The sequence below is a fragment of the Neofelis nebulosa genome, chromosome 7 (assembly GCF_028018385.1).
Source record: "Neofelis nebulosa isolate mNeoNeb1 chromosome 7, mNeoNeb1.pri, whole genome shotgun sequence".
NCBI lineage: Eukaryota > Metazoa > Chordata > Mammalia > Carnivora > Felidae > Neofelis > Neofelis nebulosa.
The window spans coordinates 14,078,892-14,102,622 of NC_080788.1; positions in this window are offsets into that span (position 1 = coordinate 14,078,892).

Below are 23,731 nucleotides of genomic sequence, written 5' to 3' on the forward strand. Positions count from 1 at the left end.
GCAATTCCATATTTAAGGAGGTTAATAGGATACTAATTGGGGCCCAGGTGAAAAGTTCACAAGACAAATGAACTCACCTGGATATGAGGACTCCGCATAGCCCAGTGGCCTCCCCTTTGCAAGTGTTCTTCCTAAGGCTTCACCTTGGAACTCAGAGGGGAAAAAGCTCACACCTTGGGAGACTTGCCTAGCCAGCATTCTCTCTCCTGGCCCCTGGGTAACAATGGCTGGCCCAATGCCAGGGTCATGGGCCTCTAGCAAGGTCAGCATTCCGCTTCTAATGGAACGGAAGTAAAGGAAAAATTCCAAAGGAGGAAAATTCATATCGAAAATAAGGCTTATTCCAGGGCTCTTATGAACCTTTAGGAAAAGCACATGTTTGGTGAAGATTTAAGAAGTCCCAATTAAAAAAAAAAAAAAAGAAAGAAAGAAAAAGAAAGAAAGAAAGAACTTCTCTTCATCACCTCTGCAGAAGTGAACTGAAACATTTGTTTTCAACCAACACGGAAATCCTAGCCTTGGGTCATTATTATTGTCTAGCTAGCTAGTGGCTGTATTCATCAAGACTGAAACGGAAGACATGATAATATTCTCTCTCAATTTTCTCCCCTGTAAATATTTGCAATAACTCCTGGGTGACTTGGGAAATTTATCAATAGAAAAGGCAGGTGTCTGAAACATTTGAGGCTCTCCTCATTGCCTCGTGACGCTCTGACCATGCGAGACCATCCCAGTGCTGCCTCCAGAATGTTATCATTTCTCACTCTGTTTTCATTATAGTTTATCCGCAGTAACGTGCTGTGCTTTCCTTAATATTTGCTTTGCTTTTTACGTACAGAAAGAGTTAATAATTTTTCTACCATAAAGGCTTATGGCGTGTCTTTCTGTCTCCCTCTCAGTGTGCAATTCATCTTCCAAGTTTCCAGAAGCGCCCGAGATTTTTAAAAACAGCTGTAATCTGCGGTCATTGATGGTGGAGTAGATTGTTTGCCAAACTATTACCATAACTGTCAACCGAAATCAGAAAAATAATCTCATTGTGCTGGACAGATGCGTTTCCTGCATTATTGATATAGTCACTCCAGAGTAATAGAGAAATATAAAGCATTGTTCTATTTACAAAAGGAGATTGGCCAAGTCCTTGAAAGTGAGCATGAGGGACAGGCACTTACAGGAAGTGAGATATAGTCAACTCGGTAAAAGTTATGTGTCAGGGCCACATGAGCTACCTCGTCAGCAGTAGGATCTGAGAGCTTCTCCTCCCCTTGCCTTCGGGCCAGTTTTGTGGTTTGCTCTCGAGAGTGTGAAAGAGCTTTCAGAACTGTTAGGTAGAGCCCTGTGGAATTTGTTGGGCATCCTTTACCCCAACAGTGTCCCTGAACATGCAACCTGCTCTAACGGGTTCACTCTGCATCTCTGGGCATCCAGTGAGGCCCCCCAGACCACGACGTTACACGGTAATTGGGTTTGTTTATTTCAAGCAGGCGATCCCGACATTCCGCAGGGGCAATGAGCTAAATCTACCTTATGCCTGCCGGCTGGGCAAGGAGGGTCCATCGTCTTAGAAGTTCAGCCACTGAACCTCACACCATCATCTAAGCTGTGAATAATGTAACGCTGAGTGATTCTGTTTGTTGAGCACACGCACCGAGAAGTACCGGGCACGTCACATGTATGATCTCTAATCCACAGAACACGCCGACCAAGGTAGGGATATCTTTTTTAAATCTTCCCTTTTACTGAGGAAGAAATCGATGTTCCAAGAGGTTCCATAGATGGCCCGAGGTCTCCCAGCACCTAAATAGTTGACTTGGAATTTGGACCCAGGCTTAACTTCAGAATACGGTTCTAGGAGATTATCTCCATTTTATTGAGATACAGGCAAAAATATATTATGCATTGGAATTTTTGTCTCTATTCCAATGCGCCTTCCTCAGATATTTAGAATCATACATAATCTCTCACACATACACACACGCACACACACACACATTTTCCTTACAGGAAAAAAAAAAAAAGGTGATGCCATCATTTTCCTGTAACGCACTAAGGGGCGTTTAACAAGATGGGTAAAGACCTCAGCACAAGTTCATAAACGGGGCCATCAGAAGCACCTAGACTCTGTTCTTAGTGAGATGGCTCTAGATAGTTCTGGGCAGAAGTTTATGAATGCTGACAGCTCCATCCTGAGTACAAGGCAGACAGCAAAGAAGTCTAAATTCTAATCCAGTCCACTCAAATCCTCTATGGCTTAGTTTCCCCTCTTTTCATAAAAATATATAATCCTGGGGCACCTGGGTGGCTCAGTTGCTTAAGCGTCTGACTTCGGCTCAGGTCATGATCTCGCAGTCCGTGGGTTCGAGCCCCGCGTCGGGCTCTGTGCTGATGGCTCAGAGCCTGGAGCCTGCTTCAGACTCTGTGTCTCCCTCTCTCCCTCTGCCCCTCCCCTGCTCGTGCTTTGTCTCCCTCTGTCTCAAAAATAAATCAACATTAAAAGAACTGGCTATCTTGAGTAAGACAGGGAAGCAGATCCCAGAAGTTTGAAAGGTAAGGAATGGGGACAGAGGAGCCATAAGTAGGAAAGAAATGAAATGGAGCCCCAAAAAGTCTTCTGTTAAACAAAGTCAAAGACATTCCACACACATACCCACACCACACACTTTCTTCATGTTCACATGAAGGAATCTTGCCTCCTTTCTCAAATAATCTTCTTAAAACAACCTATACCAGAAGGACTGATTATTTGACGTGGCCCATTTCCAAAAGGTAATGTTTCCCCCTGAATACACAAGAAAAATAAAATTAAAAAAAAATTATACAATTAAGCAATAAAATGACGTGTGCCATCCCTGTCCCTATTTGTTGTATCAATTATGTGGAAAGTATTTAATAATTATTAAAATCTCCAAAAACTTGTCTATTTTTCATTTTGAGTGTGTCATTTTTTTTTTCCCGGTACTTGGCAGTTGTTATTAGTTGGCTATACATTTAGGGCTGTTCAGTTGCCTTGATTATTTTACCACTGTGAAAGACCTCTCTTTACCTCTAGTAGTGTTCTCTGTCTTAAAGTGCATTTTGTATGATGTTGATGTAGTTTCATTGGTGTTCTTAAGCTTATTGATTGAAAGCTATATCTTAATTGTGCTCTTATCTTCAATCGGCATGTGTTTTTATATTTAAAGTGCTTCTTGTAAACAACATACAGAGGGGTATTGCTTTTTTTTTTTTAAATCTGGTTGATGATCTCTGCTTTTCACTGAAGTATTTCATTTAATATAATAACTGATGTGGCTTTTGAGTCCCCTTATTTGTGTTTCCTTTATCCCATATGGTCTTTGCCCTTTGATTGTCTTTTCCTGACTTCTTTGAGTTGGTCCTACGTTCCTTTTTACATTTATTTATTTATTTATTTTTGAGACAGAGAGAGAGAGAGAGAGAGCACAAGCAGAGGAGGGGAAGAGAGAGAGGAAGACAGAGAATCCGGAGCAGGCTTCAAGCTCTGAGCTGTCCGCACAGAGCCCAATGCAGGGGGCTTGAACCCACAGACCGTGAGATCATGACCTGAGCCAAAGTCAGACGCTTAACCAGCTGAACCTCCCAGGCACCCCACGTCCCACATTTCTTAATATATTATTTATCTTGTTGACTTTTTAGCTATTCTAGTGTTAGCTCCAGAGATTACAGTATTGGCTATAAGTCATTATGGTCTGCATTCAAATCACACTATACTCTCTTATGTATAGTGTCAGTATCTTAGGAGAGTATCATTTAGCCCACCCTTTTTTTTATTAACTTTTTTTTCTTGGACTTCAAATAAAAACCTTATAGGTTAGCTGTTCTTCACATTTATTTTGGATCACAAAAACCTTTTGAGAAACGGAGCAAAGTTCTGCATGCCCACTCATATACGTTCATACAATCGCACACAATGTTCACGCAATCGCAGGAGGACTACGTCCACATGGAGGCCCAGGTCACGGGCTGCTTCGTAGGATGAAGTTCACCTTTCAGCCGGCACGAGTCTGGAATCTGAAGCGGTTTGTTGATGGTACTTGAAACGCAGATCAGAAAGAATGGCAATGTCCTCAGAGGATGAGAGTTAACAAAAGATGGGAGTCAGGAGGAAACAGAAGGGAAAATACAGACTCAGGACCATTCTAAAATTTGTTTGTTGGTATTTTTGTAGTGCCTTTCATGCACCTACCATGGGTCACAGAAGGTGCCAGTGTTTTAACAGTTTCTTTACAAAAAGGCATCTTGAAATTGCCTAACAAGCTAGGAGGTTTTGAATGTAAAAACTTTTGTAAATTGCACGTTTAAAAATTAAAAAATGAACAAGCTGGCTTCCAGATAGTTGAACTAACCTGCCTACAACTAGTCATACGTATGCGGACCCAGCATTCACATTGCCCTCTCCCTGATTCCAAACTAAGTGTCTTTCCTATGCTCCAGATGGTCTGATGCATTTTCTATCATCCTGTTGCCTAAAAACACTTATTTTTGTTTGGAACAAATAGACAGCAATGGTACAAATATAATTCAGAACACCTTGGCAAAAGGGGTAACGTGATTCTCCTAAAGCAAGACTGGGAGGTGTGTTTTCCCATAAGCTGGTCCCCAAAACTTTTCTCCTATCCTAAGCGCTCGGAGCACTGAGAGAGCCCAGGTCAAGTCAGCAGAGAGATTACTGAATGGAATAAAGACAGATTGACTTCTCCTCTAGGTGGGGAGGGAGCTAATTGCTCTGCGTACAGGCACCATACATTATTGCTTGGTACCTTCTCTGAAAACTAATGGCCAAGAACAGGATGTCCATCTCATTTACAAACTTTGGCTTGTTCATCCAGAAATGTGGCCTCCTGCTGATATGCATATATAGAGGCACCGGGGTTTGGGTGTTTTCTACTGACTTTACTCAATGGACTTGAGAAAAAACTGTGCAGGTCAAAATGTCTTCTTCACGTGAACTGGCAATAATATCTTCTAAGAGATAGCTAACATGTACAAAATAGTTAAAAATGTCTCCTTGAAAGAATTGTGATAGGAAAGACCCATTTGTCCATCTACAACTATTTTTGAAACATGGATCGGGACTCAAGGAAGTTACCCAAACAATTAAGAATTGATGCAATTAACCTTTGTGTTTTAGCTTTGACCCAGGCTTTATAACTGTCTCTTAAACTCTGGAATACCCCGAGCCCGGGGTGTAGGCGTGTTTGTTTGTACACGCGCACACACGCACACACACACACACACACACACACCCAGACACATATACTCTTGCACAGATACACCAACTGCAATAGCATTTTTAATTGAAAAGCATAAATTTGGACTGCTAAATCTATTAACGATTTGTTTTAATTAGGAACCCAGCTGCTTCCTGAGATTTTGCAGTCTGGGTTTCAGAACTTTTGCCATACTGAAAATGAGTCTCAAGTGGCTTGCTTCAGTCTTTCAGATCAGCATTTTTAAAGACTTGTTGGAAGGGGGAACTGCAAATGCTTCTCTGCTGTAAAATTACAGCTGCCTTTGTCCTTGGGTGAGGACGGGGCTGCTTTGTTGGTGTAGCCAGTGGCCTGCCCCTGACCTCTCGCTTGGGCATGTTAAGTCTAGCAGCCTGCCTGATCCCTTGATCACCTTGCTTTTAGACCTTGCCAACTTGGCTCACAGAGATGCAGCATCATGGTTGATTTTGAGGTCCTTACCTTTCCCACTATCGGTAGGGGGAGCTGTTACTTAATTGAAATCTAAAGCATCAAAAATAATCTTTAAAAAAATACTAGCTAAAAAGATAGCTTTATGCAAGTCAGTTCATGAAGTAGGGTCTGAGAAGAAACATTTTTTTTTTTACCTCTTTTCTGGTGTTCAGCTAATGCCAGCAACATCACTTGTTATTTGGGTAACGTTAAATGGAGTATAACACATTCTGTTCATCAGTGAGTATGGAAGGCGTTCATTAGTCTATTCATGCACTCGCTCATTTACTCATTTATTCATTTAATCCATATTGATTGCCTACTATGTAAAAACGCATGGGGCTGGGAATATGAAATTACTAAAAACACTACGTCTGTCTTTTAGCTTATAGTCTAATGGATGGAACACAAAAGCAGGAAAAAAAAATACTGTAGGCTGTGACAAATGTTAATGGAGGTGTGCTCTGGGAACATGGGGCAAGAATTAGCAAGATCGGGATGGAGGGAAGTACCAGGAATGTGCTTATGAAATATTTGTTGCATACATACTGATAAAATGGTGGATGGATGGATGGGTGGATGGATAGATAGATGGAGAGAAAAACGAGTTCATGGAGAAGATCAGGCGGTCTAGTGAAAGTAGTGTGGAGAAAAGCTTCATAAAAGGACCTCATGGAATGGGAAACTATGAGAAGCTTGATATGGTCAGAGTAGCTTACCATGGCAGGAAGCATAGCCACGAGGTGAAACTCACAAGAGAAAAAGAAAACTCTTCAGGGACGGCTTTTTATGCCAAGTTAAGGAGCTTGGGCTTGATTATCAAGAAGCCTCTAGATCAGAGGAGAGGTGAAGTCAGATGTATATTACAAAACAGTCTTTGGGGCAATGATGTACAAGGTGGATCATGTAAGTCATGGTGGATCGACTATATTAATAAGACTAGAGTCAGAATAGACAAGTACAACTGAAGACATGTACGTTAATGCCAAAATTATCTAGAGGTCTGAATACAAAATTGTAATAGATTGGAAAGATATTTAGAAACAAACCAGCGGGACTTAGCAGCTTCCGGGATGTGGGTCATTAGCACTGTTTAAGGGCAAAAAAAAAAAAAAATATATTGCATTCCTATATTCCTGCAGAAATTTGCAAAACATACTAGAGTATAAAGCTCAGGTTAGCCAGTGACGGGAGATGTATAAATACAATTCTGGATGGAATATGTAGAAATACTGCATTTGACTGTAAAGAGCCATTTTTTAATTTATTCAAGTGTATTTATTTGTCCCTCAATTGATCAAGAAATTAGTCTAGCATTGATAAAACGTCTATAGGGGTTGGTAAAGGCCAACCTGTGGGGCATATCCTGTGCCCACCCTCTCCTGCCTGCTTTTGTGAATAAGGTTTATTGCGTAAAGTTTTATTGGGACACAGCAAAGTTCATTTACATATCGTTTATGGCTGCTTTTATGCCACACTGGCAGAGTTGTGTAGCTGCTACAGAGACTGTTTGGCCCCCAAACACCTCAAGTGCGTACTATCTCGCCTAACAGTGAGAGTTTGCTGATTCCTGAAATTGAGTAGCAGACAGCTCTGCCTGGAGTGAGCTGCAAAGCAGGAAAACCAAAGGGAAGAATGCATCAAAACTGGTGTGTTATTGTCCCTTTGCTTCTGGGCTCTTGGGTGAAATAAGAGACAAAATGGTCAAAAGTCCTTGGTAGAATAGTGATTCATTCAGTTGACTGGTGGATGTGAGTCGGGAAGTATTTCATGCATGTGACACCAAGAACCACGTGTAGGGACCTGGAGGTGACCTAGTTAAAGGGTCACTGGATCCTGTAGGTGTAAACCAAGATCTGGGCACCTCAAGGAGCAACCACAGGAGGGCAGCAAAGTCACATGACATTAAAAATACCTACTTGAGAGTCATAGTCCTCATTAGTGTATACATTGGCATCATGGGCATCAAGTTCCAATGGAAATGTCCCCAGCGTAACTATGCACGCCCAGTATTCTCTGGAGGATCCAAATTAAGAAACATTCAGCAATGAAACCAACCATGTAAAAGTAAGAAAGAACTTGGATTAAGACGAGATGTGTCAATAGAAGATCCTGGTAATTTTTACTTTTAAATGTACATTTTGGCCCGGTCACTGAAAAACAACCCGAATTCATTGAAGCACCTCAGTCCGTCCTTTGGAAAGAAACAAACAAACAGTGTCTTTTTATTTTTTTTAATAATGAGCATTGAGGGATCGTATTTCATTCTTTTTTCCTTTCTTTCCCCCCTACATTTATTTTTTTCTGTAGTATGTCTGTGTCAAACCTTGTGCTAGAGAAAGGGGATATAACAAACACAAGAATGGAGTGGGGTAGTTATTTTATGATTTTAAAATTAGAGCCACACAAAGAGTAATAACCATCCCTGAAAAAGAAAGCATCGTTTAAAATTTTAAGTTAGTTTTTCTTTCTCTTCGCTTACCCTAACTGTGACCAAATATCAAATCATTTCTCAATTCTGAAGAGTAGACAAACGTCTTCAAAATCTTGGGTTTGGCGAATAGAACCTCTTAATTTTAATGGAGACAAATGTGCCTGTTCTGTTCTGGTTTGTAGCTCTTGTTTAAGAATTCCTTTTTAAAAAATTGGTTTTAAAATAAATGTGTAGAAAATGTTTTGGTAAACTTTGAAGTCATTAGAATACTAACATTTATATTACAGCTGCACAAGTCATTTCTTGACTGCGACCTCCACTATTGACCTTTTTCTGATTAACTCTTGTCACTGGGAGGTGCCTTTTGTTTGCATGTGGTACCTCTATAATAAATGTTTGCTGAAAAGACTTTTTTTTAGATCCCTGATATTTTGAGGGCAAAGTTAATAAGTATTTGCACCTTCTTGACCAGGGTCAATTTTAACCAGATCTTGCCAACTGAACGGAAATGATAGCTTCACAATTGTAACATTTACAAATGTGAACCTTTTTTCTTTGATTATTCCAATAGTTAAAACCTTAGATTTGGGGAACTAGAAGGAATTTGAGTAAAAAGAATTAACTTAGTAAAATAATGGATGTGTGTGTATGTATGTGTGTGTGTGTGTGTGTGCGTGTGTGTGTGTGAGAGAGAGAGAGAGAGAGAGAGAGGGAGAGAGAGAGATAGGTGGTGGTACGGTAGGGTGGGAATCTCAGCTTTGGGATAGCCATAAAAAGATGTAGGCCTGTATTTGTATGTATTTATAACCCTCGTTTGTTGACCATAGTCTATGTAATCTCATGGAAAAAAAAAAGTTTTGGAGAAAATAGGACACTTGAATGCTAAATGCAGCTAACTCCTTCTTACCCTGTTTCACTTTAAATAATTTCTCCAGTGTAGCAAGGTTTTCTCATCGTGAATCCTCCGAGATCTGCTTATAGGGTGTTCTGTCAGCCCTGCAGGGAGAAGGACTCCCAGTCTAGGCATGATCTCTTACCAACCCACAGCGTGTAGATTAAAAACACCGTTTGGTGGGGTGCCTGGGTGGCTCAGTCTGTTAAGCATCCGACTTCCGCTCAGGTCGTGATCTCGCGGTTTGTGAGTTCAAGCCCCTGGTGGGGCTCTGTGCTGACAGCTCAGAGCCTGGAACCTGCTTTAGATTCTGTGTCTCTCTCTGTCTCTGCTTTCCCCCCCACTCACACTCTGTCTCTCTCTCCTTCAAAAGTAAGCATTAAATTTTTTTTTAAAAACCCCACAATTTGGCATTTAGTGAGATAAAAATGGGATATTTGGATTTCCCCTAACCAAGTCACAAGCAGAGGAGTCCCTAAAGCTGAATAAGTAGAAAGCAGCCTGGATCAACAAGTGGAAGACAGACAATTTGAGCCACACATCCCCAGGTTTCAAAGAGACATGCTCAGAGCACAGAACACACCGCTGGGTGACCTTTAAAGAAGTCAGTGTATCAACATGCAGGACAATATAGGTGCTTTTCCCCATTCCCTGAAATCTCGGTTTTCCCAAATTCATTCTTCCGTGAAAGACACATATGAGAATTATCGTCATTTTTTTTTTCTAATTCCAGACAGAAACAAAAATCAGATGAAGAAGTGAAAAAAAGAAAGGAAAAGAGAGAGAATATTTTTCAGGAACGCTTGTGAGCTCTGTACTTAGTTCACCATCCAGATGTTCCTTGAGCCTCTTTGCATGGGAATGTGTTTTAGAATGAAAAGTGAAGGCTCCAGGGGCGCCTGCGTGGCTCAGTCTGTTGAGCCTCTGACTTCGGCTCAGCTCATGATCTCGCGGTTAGTGAGTTCGAGCCCTAGGTCGTGCTCTGTGCTGACCACTCAGAGCCTGGAGCATGTTTCAGATTCTGTGTCCCCCTCTCTCTCCGCCCCACCCCTGCTTGTGCTCTGTCTCTCTCTGTCTTTCAAAAATGAATAAACATATACAAAAACAAAACAAAACAAAACAAAACAAAAAACAAAGGCTCTTGGTTTTGAGAGGCTTACACTTTAAATAAAAAATATATAGTGTCATTTCATTGCATGGTGATATGTGGCATCTGGACTTCAAAATGTCCTGGAACTTTGCATTAGAAAAAGAAAAAAAAAAAGATACATTTATTAGGAAAATACTCTATTTTCTTAGCAGTTGGTCAGCACATATTTGTCCTTAACATTGCAGATAAAGATACAATCTGTATGTCTTTATATAACTGGAAGAATAAAACCACACCACCCAAAACTGGGACATAAAAAGACCTTATTTAACATGTTAATTAGGCCCTTGGTTCAAAAGCTTTAGCCAGTTATTTATGTTGCTAAGGAAACAATTAATAGGAGGCATACAGTTTTTAAAAATGAATTTTAATTGCATTAGGTTAAATTGAAAAGAAAACTTCTGTTGGTATTTTGATTAGGATTCAATTACAATTATTTTATGGTATACAAAGATTTGACAAATTCACAATAGTGTCTTCCCAGTTGAAGACCAACTATTTCTTCTCATTTATTTATGTCCCCTTTTGCAGTCCTTAGAAGAAGTGTAGAGCTTTCTCAAAAATATTTCTTTTATATATATAATATTTACCTTATATAGGTAACATATAATTAATAACATGTCACATATCTGACATAACTTTCTGTTCTGTGGATTTTTTTATATTTTATTTTTTTAACGTTTATTACTTTTTTTTGAGAGACAGAGACAGAGCGAGAGTGGGGGAGGAGCAGAGAGAGAGGGAGACAGAATCCGAAGCAGGCTGCAGACTCTGAGCCATCAGCACAGAGCCCGACGTGGGGCTTGAACTCACCAACCATGAGATCATGACCTGAGCGGAGTCGGACTCTTAACCGACTGAGCCACCCGGGCGCCCCAGTTCTGTGGATGTTAATGTATCCATGGTTTAGGGTAATCACCACCATAATCGAGTCACATAAAGGTTGACATATGAAACATTTCCATCATTTCAGAATTGTTTATTCATTTCTTAGATTATTTTTATTTCTATTGTAATTTTTTACTTCTTTGTGGTTTTTACTTGGTTATTTTTATGAAGCTCACAAAAATGCATTTGATAATTATTGCAATATTTTTGAAAGGAGAATAGTATGAGGCCTTGACTAACTAAAGATATAATAAAGTATTTTATACCTGTACCGTAAGTACACCAATTTGGCAGTGAGGGCAAAGAATATACGGCTAGAAAGAATAGAATGGAGAGTCCAGAAATGTATCTAATTATACACGGGAGGTTTTTTTTTGTTTGTTTTTTTGTTTTTTATTTATTTTTGGGACAGAGAGAGACAGAGCATGAACGGGGGAGGGGCAGAGAGAGAGAGGGAGACACAGAATCGGAAACAGGCTCCAGGCTCCGAGCCATCAGCCCAGAGCCTGACGCGGGGCTCGAACTCACGGACCGCGAGATCGTGACCTGGCTGAAGTCGAACGCTTAACCGACTGCGCCACCCGGGCGCCCCAATATACACGGGAGTTTAATAGTTCATAAAACTAACATTTCAAATTGGTGTGAGGAAATGTATTTGTCCGTGAAAACAGGTCCTTTCTAAGTATGATACATGGTTCAAAAACGGAAAGATAAGCACATAAAATTTAGAAATTTTTGATGGCTAATGTCACAAATAAGGTAAAAATACAAATAGAAAACTGAATATGACATATGGAAAACTGGTTTCATCAATATACAAAGAGCTTCTTACACACAGGTGTAAAAGGCAAAAAAAAAAAAAAATCAAATATAAAACTGGGCAAAAGATTCAAGAAGGCAATCCTCAGGGGGAAAAAAAAATGTTCCTTTCCCTGAACAAAGAGAAAAATGCCAGCCTTGTTAATGTTGAAAAAATATAAAATACAACAAAATTATATAGCATTTTTCTCCATTAGATCGTCGATCTTTTTTTCATGTTTATTTATTTATTTTGAGAGAGAGAGAGAGAGAGAGAGAGAGACCATGCATGCACATGAGCTCATGAATGACCAGAGGAGGGGAAGAGAGCGAGGGAAGGAGAGAATTGCAAGCAGGATCCGCGCTCTGCCCTGTTAGCCCAGAGCCCCATGTGGGGCTTGATCTCGAGAACCGGGATATCATGACCCGAGTCAAAATCAAGATTTGGACACTTCACCGACCGAGTCACCTGGGTGTCCTTATACTCATGTTAATGAATATATGAAGGGATGGGCACTTTATTTTTGTGAAAGTATGAAGTGCAGTAGAATTTGGACAATTTCACATACTTTTAGAAACAGAAATTAAAATGATCTTACAGACGCATTCGCACAAGTAACAAGTGAGTTATACGTACACACTTTCATTGGAGTACTGTTTGAAAAATCTAGTAAAGAAGGTTGTTTTGTACATGCATATGAGACCACTTAAACATATGATAATAGAAAACTATGCTTTCATTGAAGTATTCCTTAAGTGTATGCAGGCACGGATTTAGAACGCTATCCAGCATGTACTGATAAGGGAATACAGCAAGTTGCAGAGTAGTAGGTGTGTTATAATTCTACTTGTGTTTGATATACGTATCTGTGTGGCTGCCAAGGTCTAGGTGTGAGGTGGAGAGTGTGGTTACAAAAGGATAGTGTGAATGTGTCTTCTGGAGTGATGGGATTGTTTTGTATGTCAGCTGTTATGTATCCTGATTACGGTGGTGACTGCACAAATCTATAGATAACTTAAAATCTTTAGAACGGAAAGTTATGTCCGATAACTGGCAGACAAGGTAGCTGTAGGCTCTTGTTCCTCCATGGAAACACTATCTAAACAAGTAGAAATGAACTGAAATAACTTTATAGAAGGTGTGGAAATTATCAAAGAGCTATAGCAACCAAGCAAACACCCAATGGGAGGAAAAGGCCACATTCAAAATGGTAGGAGATTTCATGGAGTCTTTACTTCTTCTTGCCCCATCCCCAAACTGGCATGGTGTGGCATAGTGTAGGAGGAGCTGCAGTCTATACCCCAGTTACTTCTGCAAATCAGAAGGAGACAAGTGGACTTGTTCTAAATTTGCAATGTTCTGAACTATCTGCAAGCTGCTTGAGGGATTGATCTCTATAGCAACTAACTTGAAGGTACATGACCAAAAGTGCCTTGGATTTCAGGCTAGAAAAGGATGCTGGAAACAGCATAAAACTGTAAGAAGATTACAGATCTACAAATGCCTGGAGGCCAGGTATCAAAACCAGAGGAATTCAACAGAACAACTAAGGCTCCAAGAAGTAAGAGTGAGACTCTAAGGAAAATTTAAATACTTAAAAATAATCATGTACACTGGGAAATTAGGGCGGGAAAACACTGCATACATGCGAGGGAAGACACAGACCCAGTAAAGGCCTCAGAAGAACTTAAGCTTTCGTTTAAGGCTGACTACTAAATTCTTCCCCTGCACAGAAGTAGCCTGTAAAGACCGAAAATGGTGGCAGTTTTTCCAAATGCCCAATTTTTAAGAAAAAAATCGCAACGCATACAAAGAAACAAGGAAACATGGCCCATTCAAAATATCAAAATAAATCTCAACAAGAAACACAGCTGTGAAGAAACACAGCTGTCAGACTTATTAGACAAAGACTTTAAAACAACCATCTTAAAAATGCTTAAAAAGCTAAAAAAAAATAGTATGGGAAAAAAATCTAAAGGAAATCAGAAAAAACAATATATGCACAAAATGTGAATATTGTCAGAAAGATAGAAATTATTCAAAGAAGAATGACATCTTGGAGAGGAAAAATACAACAAGTCAATTTAAAAATTCACTAATGAAGTTCAGTGGACTCAAACAGGCAGGGGAAAGAAATTAGCAATTTAAAGAAATGTGAGATTATGAAGTCTAAGAACCAAAAAGATAAAAGAATGAAGAAAAATGAACAAAACCTAGGGACTTGAGGGACATTATCAAGAAGACCATTAGACGAATTACGGGAGTCCCAGAAGGAGAAGAGAGAGGCAGAGAGCTTATCTGAAGAAATAATGGCCAAAAACTTTCTAAATTTGATGAAGGACATGGATATGTACAAACACAAGAAGCTCAACTAACTCCAAGTAGGAAAAATCCAAAGAGGCCCACACCATACGTTAAATCAAACTGTCCAAAGCCCGAGACAAAGGGAGAATCTTCAAAGCAGCAAAAGAAAAGCAACTTGTCATGCACAAGAGATCATCAATAAGATTTTCAGCAGATTTCTCAACAGGCCAGAAAACAGTGGAATGATATATTCAAAATGCTAAAACAAAACTCCAAACCACGCCAACCAAGAATTCTGCATTGGGAAAATTATCCTTCAAAAATGGAGAAGAAATTAAAATATCACCATATAAATAAAAACTGAGAGTTTATTACCATGAGACTGACCCCACAAGAAATGCTAAAGGGAGTCCTTCAACTTAAAATGAAAGGATGCTTGATAGTAACTCAAAACGATATGAAAATATATTTCTCCAGTAAAAACAGATACACAGGTGAATGTAAAAATCCCTCTTATAATATTGGTTTAAACTCCGCCTTTTATTCTTTTACAGTACTTAAAAGACAAAAGCATAAAGCATTTTTGCCTATGTTAATGAATACAAAATTTAGAAAGCTATAACTTGTGACATGAATAACAGATAACATAAAATTGGGTGGAGTGAAGCTACGCAGGAGTAGAGTTTTTGTATGCAATTCAAATTAAGATTTAAGTTTAATATAGACCATTAAAATTTTAAGATGGCATATATAATCTTCATGGTAACCACAGAGAAAATATTTATAGAATTTATACAAAAGGAAATGAGAAGAGAATGATGTGTCACCAAGAAAATTCAACTAAACGCATAGGGAGGCAGCAAGGGAGAAAATGAGGAACAAATTAAGCTGTAAGACATTCAGAAAACAAATAACAAAATGGCAATAGCAAATCCTTCCCTATCAATAGTTACTTTAAATATGAATGGATCAAACTCCCCAGTCAAAAGACATAGACTGGCAGCATGGAATAAAAAAGACAAGATCCAACAACATACTATCTACAGGACACTCATGGAGATCTAAGGACACGGCATATGTTGAAGGTGAAGAGTTGAAAAAAGATATTCCATGCACAGAGTGACTAAATGGAAGCAAGAGTGACCATAGTAATTTGAGACAAAATAGACTACATCAAACACTGTTACAAGACTCAAAGAAGTAGGTTATATAATGACAAAAGGATCAATTCGCCAAGAAGATATAACAATTATAAACATACAGGTACCAGACATCAGAGTTTCTAAACATATGAAGCCAACAGTTGTAGAATTGAAGGGAGAAATAGACAGTTTTACAACAGTAGCAGGAGATGTCAATATCCCACTTCTAATAACGGATAGTGCATCTAGACGGAAGATCAACAAGGAAATGATGACTTCAACAACATTATAGACCAATTGGACCTAACATGTACGTAACAGAGTACTTCATGCAAAAGCAGCGAAATACACATTCTGAAGTGCACAAGGCAAGGATATGGAGAAACTGATTACCTTGGACACTGTTGGTGGGCGGTAAAATGGTGCAGCTGCTATGAAAAACAATAGGGTGTTTCCTCAAAAACTTAAAACTAGCATTACCATATCATCGAACAATTCCACTTGAGGGTATACACGCAGAAGAACTGAAAGGAAGGACTCAAAGACGTATTTGGACATCCATGTTTATAGCCACATTATTCACAGTGGTGAAAAATGTGGAGGTAACCCAGGTGTTTACCAGAAGATGAGTGGATGAACAAATTATGGTATATACCTACAAAGGAATATTATTCAGCTTTAAATAGAAAAGAAATTTTGATACATGTTTTAACATGGATGAACCTTGAAGGCATCATGCTAAGACATTTTGCCAGTGACAAAAGGAGAGATACTGTATGATTTCCCTTATATGAGGCATATAGAATAGTCAAATTCATAGACAGAAAATAGAATGGTGCTTACCAGGAGCTGGGTGGGGGAGGGAATGGAGGGATAATCTTTAATGGATATGGAGTTTTAGTTTTGGAAGATGAGAAATGTGATAGAGATGGACGGAGGTGATGGTTGTACAACATTGTGAATATACTTAACGCCACGGTTCTATATGCTTAAAAATGGTTAAAATGAGAAATTTCATGTTCTCTATATTACCAAAATAAATAAAGCAAAAACATCATAGATCTATACAGCGCAAAAGGTCAATTTTACTTTAGGATCCAAACAAAAAAAAAAAAAACGCATTTTTATATACACACTTTCAAGACGTAAAAGAAAATAATAATCCATCATTATTGGTTATATGTTTGGAACAGAAAAATGGGCTTGGAGTGTGCTTGCACATTGTCAGTGTTCATTATTAATCTTGTTTCTTTATTTTTAAAATCATGAACATATTTCATTTCAGAATAAAAAAATACCTATCAAAACCTCCCTTCTTCACTTAAAAAAAAAAGTGGTATAATGTGTCTTATTCTTATTTGCACTGGGCTCAAAAGGAACTCAATTTGAACTTTATTATGGGACGCTGCCTTACAAATGATTATTACTTCCCTTGCACTTAGAAAAACATTTATTTTCTTATGAGTTTACAGTAGACATTATGTTTGCCATGCAAGCGTATGAGACGTATGGCATTGGTGTGTGTGTGGGCACGCGCGTGCACGTGTGCACGTTCGTATGCACATTTGTATGCATCTATGGAAGCCAACAGTTACTTACTAGAAATTGGAATTTTAAAGGGGTATGTCTGCCATTGACTTTAGAACACCTCAGAGAACAGGGCATAGATTTCCAACTCCAGTGTCTCCTGCAGAACTTAAAATAAATCCCAAGCTTTCGTAACTTTTCTCCGTGTCTTTGCCTTCTAACCACAGTGTGTTCTATCGCGGCCCCCAAGGTAGTGTTTTGGACTAAAAAGCTCAGACTTGAGCGGAGGTATGGATGCGAAACCGGTAGTAAACCTTGGGGTGAGGCTAGCTGCTGGATGGGATTTCATCAAAGACCGACGGAAGTGCGCTTTGCAGAAGATATACTGGAAGCTCCCAGGACAATCTGTCCGGGAATGCATTTGTAACGCACCTCGATAATAGGGTAGTAGTTTGGATTTAGGTGTATGGTACATGTTGGAGACATGGGAAGCAATATCATTGGAAAGTATTGATGGTTTTCTCGTGCATGGCGGATCAGCTGATCCAAGTTCAATAAGAAACAAAGCTGTATCCAGTTAAGAGAAGGGCCTCATGATGGTTTGGGATAATAAAACATGCCTTCTGTGCTAGATTTTTTTCCATTTTACCTGCTGGGCTGCAGAATCGTTGTTTCCCATGGTCCTATCCAACAAGGCAGACCTACTTCCTTGAGGAAATAGAGACTATCTGGACAAACCCCCTGCCATGGTGACCGGCATCCATGAGCCGCATACTCTGACTGCAGTGGTAAGAGCCTTGACTCTTTATTCTTTTTTTTAAGGCTGGATTCCTGTCTCCTTTTCCTCCCTAATGGGTCTGAACATAGCTAAGACGTGTCATTAAGGCTTTCAATGGTTTTACTCATACTATGTGAGTCTTGTTCTTTGCAATTAGGAGGTGGGGACACGCCACTCGATTCTACCTTTGGAATAAGACAATTAATCCTTAACTAATAGAAAGCTCAGAAATTAACATTATCATAGGAAGGGGGCATCCTTGAGGACAAGAGAGTGATGTTCGGAACCGGGATGTGGCATACATCTGCGTTTCTTGTAGTTTTAATCACTTTTGAGGATTTCCTTTCCCCTGACTGCTAACCACCTTACATTGCATCCACTTTTACACCAGGAGCGGACGCCTGGCACAGCCTGGACAATCATACCGACCTCATATTTTGAATACAGTATTATAATTATATGTGGTAGTTTTTTAAAGAAACAACAACAACAACAACAAAAGCGCTTTCTATGTGCCAGGTACTGTGGTAAGCATTTTACAAATGTTAACTAATTTGATGTTAAAAATAACAGAAAATGATTCCTGACCCAGGCGGGATGGGGAACTGCGTACTGATTGTGGACAGGACTGAAAAGGCAAACAAAGGATAAGAGGTACCCACAGATCAGCAAGGGCTGGTAGCTTATAAGGGACAAGAAAGGAAATAAGGCCAGCAGAGCACAGTTGAGACCGGGGCCCGGGAAGATGGACCCTTCTTTGGAAATTGTTCCTGGAGAGATACAACCACTCCCACGATGTGGCCGCAGCAGGAAGGATGCAAGGAACATATATCACAATCCCTGTCTCCTCTTGCTTACCAGGCTTCTTCCAGGGCTTTCCATTGGTTAAGCCCAACCAGAAACCAGTCGCTAAGTAGCCGGCGTGCTGTAGTGTATAGGAGTCAGCTTCCCCGGACTACAAAACCAGGCAGCCACTGGGTCTGGAACGAATGGCAAATGGAAAATGGCCATCACGCACCTCCAATCATTTTAGGAATTAAGCAGAGGACAAACTAGCAAAACAATAAAGTGAATACTAATGCTTTTATCCTCTCCCTGACTTACCAACCCGTTTCCTCCGTGACCCTGTCAGCTATGGAAACCATAAACTGTGTGTAACGATGAGGGTTCTAGGTGCCAGGATTCGAGAGAGTATCCCAACAGCCGGGGCCGCCAGCTGCTTGGGCAAAGATTTTACATTTACCCCTACTCTTTGCCAGAGAATTCTGGGGTTAATCTCCTACCCTCACTCACACCAATCCCGCTTGTGATATTGACACTTAAGAAACACAGGGTTGTTTATATTATGGTGGAGAGCTCATACTATCAATTTGCACATTAGGGAGACCAGTTACTGCCCTTTTCTATCAGGATCTATTGAGTGGCAGCTGGAGAGATATCCGCTGCTAAAGAAAAAAAAAATAAAAAAGGAGAGAGAGAAAAAAATAAAAAAAAAATACTTAGCTGTCTGATGAAATGCTTTAAATGCATAGGGTTCACCTTGGGGTTGGCTGCTGTTCAGATTTTATCCATTAATAACACACAGGGCTGCCTCTGTACTCTCCAGGGCTGATAGGAAAAATAGTACTACTTACAGGTCCTTGATTTGCCTGAGGGAGGATTTTCCAAATGCAGGTTGTTACCTCCTGTACACACGCATGTACGTATGTTCAGCACGCCAAGTTCACATGCCTGCAATGGCACTTCCTGGAAAAAAAAAAAATGTTCTCTTTTTTTAAATCAGATTATGCATAAGAGGATTTTTCCATTCCGGGACATTTTTTTTTTTTTTTCTGATAGGATAATTTTTCAGAAGGTGATGCATGTGTCAATGTTTGTCTAACCCTCTGTTTTACCCTCGCCCACAGAGCTCCATTAACATCTTCACTCACTTCAAGTCAGTGGATATCATGTTTAGAAACGGATGGGGAAGGGAAACACTGAAACTGTGATCCTTTTTCAGTTTTCGCCCTGCTGGAACGTAACCTGATCTTTGACTCTAAAAGTGAAAAATTAGAATTGTTACAAGAAGGCAACATAAATGTATTGCCTTGAGCTGCTGACTGGCAGTTATGTTCTTAACAAACTGCTGTAAGTATTGCCTCTCACTCTTTTTAATTTTTTTTTAAATGTTTATTTATTTTTCAGAGAGAGAGAGATACAGAGTGCAAGTGGGGGAAGGGCAGAGAGAGAGAGAGGGAGACACAGAATCTGAGGCAGGCTGCAGGATCTGAGCTGTCAGCACAGAGGTCGATGTAGGGCTCGAACCCAGGAACCATGAGATCATGACCCAAGCTCAAGTCAGATGCTTAACCGACTGAGCCACCCAGGCACGTGCCTCTCTTTCTTGGAGGACACTTGCAGAAAGATTTTTAAAAAAGAAAAAGAAAAGCCTCTAGATGATTCGGTTTCTGCCATAGGTCAGTCTTTCAGTGCAGCTAATGAAGAATTTGGCATCACTTTTGCTACGGAAGGATTCTATGGGCAATCCTTGAACATTGATTATGGAATTATCCAAATTGTGTTGTATTACCTTCCCTCTTCCAGTGTAAACCGAACAGCCATTTACTATGGAGAAGAGTTATTTAAACGTTATTTCAGATGATGAGTCTTTAGCGTGTGAAAGCATGTAAAGATACTTATATGAAGGAGAGAGATGGTCAGTGAATTATTTTCTGAAGAGTTTTGCTAAACAATCACATTTAAAGCAAGAAAGGAACGACTTTAGCACTTCAGTGAGTGAGAAGTGATTTGCTAATTTTTCTTCGTATCCAAAATTCAACTGCTTCAAATTGACCAAGAACTGTTCAATCAAGTCATTCTATACTGAATAGTTACCTAAACCAATCTATTGACTCTAATGGTGTTCAGGTCTCAAATTAAGCAAAGAGTTGCCCACATCCCCATCACTGGAAATAGAATTGATCCTCTCAGGGAAGTTATATCAGATACTAAAGCAATTGTCAACCTTGGATTATCCATATTGGATTAAGCATTTTATTTCATATTATCTACTCTAAAATGTTAGCCTCAAACTCAATTGCCCCGTTTTTTTTTTTTCCCACGGAGCGTTCGCTGAATTAGCACAGGCTAGAAAACGTTGAGTCTGCAGCCAAAATTACTGTTGAGTCAAGGCTTAATACTACTTATTCACTAATTAGCTAAACCCTGTAAATATACTAAAAGACCATGATGGCTCAGAAATGTTTCTACACATATGGCATGTTTATTTTTAGATGTTTGTTGTATTTTTTTCTTCCTTATAACTTGCCGTAGAAGTGACATTGAATTCTTGGCTTTGACACTAACTGTGTGACCTTGGGCAAAACACTTCGCCTTTTTAGGTATCAGGTTTTTAAATCTGTACAGGGCAGATAGTAAACACTTTACAGTGCTTATGTGAGGATTGAGAGAGCTAAAATATATTTATTCTTTTTTCAAAAGCTTTTGGTAAAATGTCATAGAAGAATATGTTTATGGTGCGAACGAAAATGATCACACTAAGAAGGAAATAGACTGAGGGCAAAATTTTATTTCTCCAGCCAGTCTTTCTATTTAATTATTAATTTGCACCATCAAAAAGGTCACAAAAGGCATAACCGCAACAGGAATATCATTAGAGCCCGGGTAGAAGGACAGGGGCCAAGTGGAGAAATGATGGTAATGCAATTTAAATCAAAGAAAGTCAGAGATAGGAGTAACGGAAGATGATGGCCGCAGCCCAGCGACAGTGTCCTTATTATAGCACAAAACAAGACGGCAGAAAACAAATGGTCTCTATGTGGAAATTACATGCTCAGAATAACCTGAAGGTGACGCCTAGCCTCCAAAATCAACTAAAACAACCAACCAAAGAAACCAAACCACTCCCAGCTTCACATCTCTCACTCTCCTACTACAATCCATCACAACGTAAGACCCCTAGAAGGGGTCCAAACCCTAGAAGGCCCCATGGATTTTTCAGGGTGTCCAAAAAATTGGTGGAGATACACCGAAGATGAAAGCCAGTGAAGAGAACCCCAGGCTGTTCTTAAACTACCCGAACAAAGTAAGTCTGACCCTAAGTCAGAAAAAGTATCCAAGTGGATCTTAGGATGGAATATAGGGAAGGGTTTTTAATGCATGTGTAAACAAAAGTGGCAGGCCCAGTTCAACAGGGAAGGCAGGGGCAATCGTTGCAATGCATAGAAGATAGGAGGAAAAAAGATGAAAAGGGGAGAGAAGCACTCTTTGGCAGTAGGTAGTAAAGAAGAAATTATGTGGGTGTATAGGGGATGGTTTATTCAGGGTCCTGAAAGTCAAAAGAGAACTTTATTATTATTTTCTTTTAATGTTTATTGACTGTTGAGAAAGAGAGAGAAAGAGAGAAAAAGCATGAGCAGGGGAGGCGCAGAGAGAGAGAGACACACACACACACACACACACACACACACACACAGAATCTGAAGCAGGGTCCAGGCTCTGAGCTGTCAGCATAGAGCCTGATGCGGGGTTCGAACTCACAAACCATGAGATCATGACCTGAGCCGAAGTTGGATGCTCAATCGGCTGAGCCACCCAGGCTCACCCCTAAAAAAGAATTTTACATGAGAAGCTTACAACTCCCCTCTCGTTCCAAAATGAATGCACAAATAAATAGATAAAAAGACTGGCCAACATACCTGGACTTTGCTATGTTGATAGATGAGAATTCCATTAAACCAGGAATCCTAGAAAACCCCTCAATACCAGAAAATTAAACAAATGGAAAGTCAAGTCCATACAAAAGCTATGATTACAGAAAATCGGGAAACAAAATCTCATACATACTAAATGATGAGAAGTCCTCCTGGAAATGAGCCATGAAACAGAAGACACCTCAAAGTTAATATTTCAAACAATTAAAGAGACCCAAACAAGCAATAAATATACAAAAAGCAAATTCGAGCCACAAACTTTAAAAGTAAAAACCAAAATCTTGACCCCCAAGACTGGAAGAAATGAAAAGGTAATTGATTTAATGCAGGAGAAAAAAATGAAAGAGATGGACAGAATTGTCTCCCAAATGAATAAATATTGCAAGGTGCCTGAAGAATAGACACAAATGGTAATTTAATAAAGGTCACTGAAGAAAGACAGAAAAACAAATAAAAGGGAAATTAAAGGGCCAGAGAGAAAACAGCGAAAAGGAGAGAGAAGCACAGAAGGAAAGGTATTTATTAAATCAGAATCTCTAAAGGAAAAAAAAAGAAAAAACAAACAAACAAACAAACAAAGGGCTGGACTTAATATGTAACCCAAGGAAAATTTCCAGAAAGAGAGAGAGAGAGAGAGAGAGAGAGAGAGAAGACTTGAAAATTACTAAAATAATTCAATTCATATATTTAAAAAAACAAAATTTTCTAAATTAATCCAAGATAAATCATTTGTATAGCTTTGGTATTTGAAGGACCAATTGATTGTACCTAAAACCCTTCATTCACTCATTTTTGTAACTGATTTTTTTTTAACTGAGGAGTTTGCGGTTTTATTTTGTTAAATATTGTTCCATAATCATCTTACTTTGTGTATGAGTACAGAAAAGTCTAATGACTGCCTCATTTTCTTGTGTATGTTAGTTATTTGATCTTTTTGCCTCGAATCCTTGAATGCGTTTCATATACCTTTAAAATTTAATAGTTTTAGTTCTTGAGATTGATTATTTTGGGATTTGATAATCATACTAGTCTCCAGTGAAAAGAGGGATATTAACCGAACTTACACATCTAAAAATAATGACCTTCCTAAAATAAATATACTACATATCAGAATCTATGGAGTGCATTTAAAGCAGTAATTAGAGGAAACTTTATGATAGTAACATCTCTACTAGAAAAATTAGAGAATGAAAATTAGTGAATTAAATTCTCACCTCAAAGGCTAGAAGAAGAACAAAATAAATTTTTAAAAATGCAAAAGAAAAGAATTAATAAAGCAGAAATGGATGAGATCAAGAATAGAAAAATGATAGACATAATTGATTAATTTAAATTCTGATTTTTTTAGAACAGCTAACAAAATAGACACATCTAAGTTTATCCCCCCAAAAAGGGACCTCTAA